Source organism: Triticum aestivum, chromosome 7D, assembly GCF_018294505.1.
Source record: "Triticum aestivum cultivar Chinese Spring chromosome 7D, IWGSC CS RefSeq v2.1, whole genome shotgun sequence".
In the NCBI taxonomy this organism is placed as follows: domain Eukaryota; kingdom Viridiplantae; phylum Streptophyta; class Magnoliopsida; order Poales; family Poaceae; genus Triticum; species Triticum aestivum.
The window spans coordinates 487,745,501-487,749,191 of NC_057814.1; positions in this window are offsets into that span (position 1 = coordinate 487,745,501).

Below are 3,691 nucleotides of genomic sequence, written 5' to 3' on the forward strand. Positions count from 1 at the left end.
CTTGCAGAAAGGGCTTAAGCCCACTCTCCCGCAATCTGCCAGGCTCTCGTTCAGAAGAGACTTGGTTGTATCATCAATGACGTCCTCAGGTAAGTCGTCTGGACTGTGCCGAAGAGGATCATCCTTCTGGCCCGTGTAATCACACATCAAGCCGGGGCGGCGGCTTAAAGGAATCACCCGCCAGGCAATCCAGACCCGGACCAGATCAATGCCATTCAGGCCGTTCCCCAGAAGAGCTTTGATTTTGTTGATGGTGGGAGTAAGTGGTTGACGTTCAGCTTGAGATAATTTGTCTGGCAAGGGGTGATTTGACTCCAGACGCAGGGCACGAAAGCCGGGCAGGGGGTTCTCATCAGCCGGAGAGGTGTCTTGGCAGTAGAACCATGTTTGGTTCCAGTCTTTCGGGTGGCTTGGCGGTTCAGCATAAGGGAAGAGACAATCTCTCCGTCGTTGGATTGAGATTCCACCGAGTTCCAAGCTAGGCCCGTTGGCACATTCATTCTGGCGGTTCAGATAAAATAACTCCCTAAAGAGTAGCAAGCTGGGTTCTTCTCCAAGGTACACCTCACAGAATACTTGGAAGTTGCAGATGTTTGACACGGAGTTGGGTCCGATGTCTTGAGGTCGCAGATCAAAAAAATGCAGGATATCTCTGAAAAATTTGGAGCCGGGTGGAGCGAAACCCCGTTTCATGTGATCAGTGAAAATGACAACTTCCCCCTCCTTGGGATGAGGTTTCTCTTCGGACGGGTCAGGAGCACGATAAGACATGATCTCTTTCCTTGGCAGATAACCCATCTTTGCAAAATCAGCTAAGATGCTGTCAGTGACGTTGGATCTAACCCAGTTGCATGTGACGGGAGCTTTGGGAGCCCTAGGAGGCATTGTGAAAGATGGAAGCCTATGACAAAATAAAATTTCCGGTTCAAATTTAAGCCGGAGGAAGATTTCAGTTCAGTACTCAAGATGGCAGCTTATGAAGGGGCCTAATGATATATGGCTAATTGTGTCAGGTTATTTAAGCCGCCGTGGATATCATGAGCAATTAAGTTATTTAACTCTATTATGAATGATCCGGAAATTTCACAAAGCATGGCCTCTTTTAAGCCGGCGATATGAGCCGCCATGGCCAACAGATGCAGTTTTCTGCCTAAGTGTTGCACAAACAAGTTTCACAGATTGCAGGGATTATTTTGGATCAAACGATCGTCCAGAAAAGAAAAATTTCTAGACCTAAAAACTGATACAGAGAAGTTCATAAGCTCTAAATGAGGTCTTTCTGCAAGCAAAAGGGATCTTCTAGTATTGAAAATGGGTGTGAAACGACTACCGCCGAAGTTATGCACTACTCTTGGATCAAAGGAGGCCGTTGTGGAAGAACTGCGAAGGAATCACGAGGAACCACGAAGAACACAGAAGAACTCGCGAACCCTAATGCGGATCTAATATACGGGACGGCGAGGACTTACTGGTGCTGATGAGCAGCGGAGGTGCGCCGCGGTTCTCTGGTCAAGACAGGTCGATGCAGCGGCCTTGGTCGGTGCAGACGGGATGCGCGGCGGCGGTGGCAGAGCTCGGGCTCTGAGGTGTCGAGAGGAGGAAGATGATGGAAAGGGAAGAATGATGAAGACCTAAGGGCCGGGCCTACTTATAAGTGACGGCTGATGAATGGGTGCGAGAAATGAGGAGACATGATTATCCAGCTGCAGAGACGCCTCGATTTTTGGGATAGTTATTAAGACAAGGATCCGTTGAGATACGTTGGGCAGAACGTGCGTTAATGGCGGATGATGTCACGGCGGGTTACAAAGAATCCAGAAGATGACGTCATGGCGGGTTATAGCTTTTGCGCAGACAAAAGCCAGAAGATTTTTTATTAAGGTATTGAAGATTGACATGAACCAGTTCAAATCAATCTGGGGCCTAATGTTGGGGATATAACTACTGGAGTCACCCACCCAGGAGGGGCCGGGTTATGTCATGACGATCATCACCTGAAGCCCAGTATCCAGCTTGAGGATGGCGGTCCAGTAATGGCCCTAAGGCCTAGAGGCGGCTTAAGGCCCGTAGTGATAAACCGCCGTTAAGGCATGACTTGTAGTGTAAGGCAAGAATAGTTAAGAGTCCCAGCCGGACACTATTTATAAGCCGGCCGGGACTCTGAGAGCCGTTGGGCGTTAACCTCTCTATATAAAGGGACGACCCAGCGGCGGTTCAGGACAAGTAAGATCAGATCGATAGCCAGGCATAGCGGTTTAGCTCCCTGGTCATCGAAACCCTAAGTAATTCCACCTCAACTGGAGTAGGCTTTTACCTTCACTGTAAGGGGCCGAACCAGTATAATCCTCGTGTCCTTTGTCCCGTTTAACCCCTTTAAGCTTCCTAGTTGCGATGGCTCCACAACTAAGTCCTTGCACGAGGACATCTGCCGTGACTATTCCACGACACTTTGTGTGCTACCAAACGTCACAACGTAACTGGGTGATTATAAAGGTGCTCTACAGGTGTGTCTGATGGTGTTCGTTGATTTGGCATAGATCGAGATTAGGATTTGTCACTCCGATTGTCGGAGAGGTATCTCAGGGCCCTCTCGGTAATGCACATCACTATATGCCTTGCAAGCAATGCAACTAATGAGTTAGTTGCGGGATGATGTATTACGGAATGAGTAAAGAGACTTGCCGGTAACGAGATTGAGCTAGGTATGAGGATACCGACGATCAAATCTCGGGCAAGTAACATACCGATGACAAAGGGAACAACGTATGTTGTTATGCGGTTTGACCGATAAAGATCTTCGTAGAATATGTAGGAACCAATATGAGCATCCAGGATCCACTATTGGTTATTGACCAGAGACGTGTGTCGGTCATGTCTACATAGTTCTCGAACCCGTAGGGTCCGCACGCTTAACGTTCGGTGACGATCGGTATTATGAGTTTATGTGATTTGATGTACCGAAGGTAGTTCGGAGTCCCGGATATGATCATGGACATGACGAGGTGTAACGCCCCGGATGTAACTTTCCATATTTGTAACTCCGACTCTTGCCATTTTCGGCTATGTGTTATGATATTCCCTTCGTGGTCGGGTTTTGTTTTTCGTTTTGCATTTTGTTCATGTCATGCATCTCATATCATGTCATCATGTGCATATCTTTTGCATACGTGTTCGTCTCATGCATCCGAGCATTTTCCCCATTGTCCGTTTTGCAATCCGGCACTCCCACATGCACCGGCGCACCCCTCTTGTTTCTTTTCGTGAGCGGGTGTTGAACGTTCTCGGAATGGACCGAGTCTTGCCAAGTGGCCTTGGTATACCACCGGTAGACCACCTGTCAAGTTTCGTTCCATTTGGAGGTCGTTTGGTACTCCAACGGTTAACCGGGTAACCGCAAAGTCCTTTTGTGTGTTGCAGCAAAAAAACCCCTCCAAACAGCCAAAAACCCACCTAAGTCACCTCTATACTCTCGGTCGTTCGATCACGATCGTGTGGGCGAAAACCGTGCTCCATTTGGAGTCTCCTAGCTCCCTCTACCTATAAAAACACCTCCCCCTCCGAAATCTGGGTCAAACCCTAGATCAAATCGCCCCCGCCGCCACCGGACACATCCCCGCCGCCGTGCCCGGCCAACCGGAGGCCGCCACGTCAGCACCCCGGCTGCCTCCACCGCGCGAGCCCGCGAGGCCCG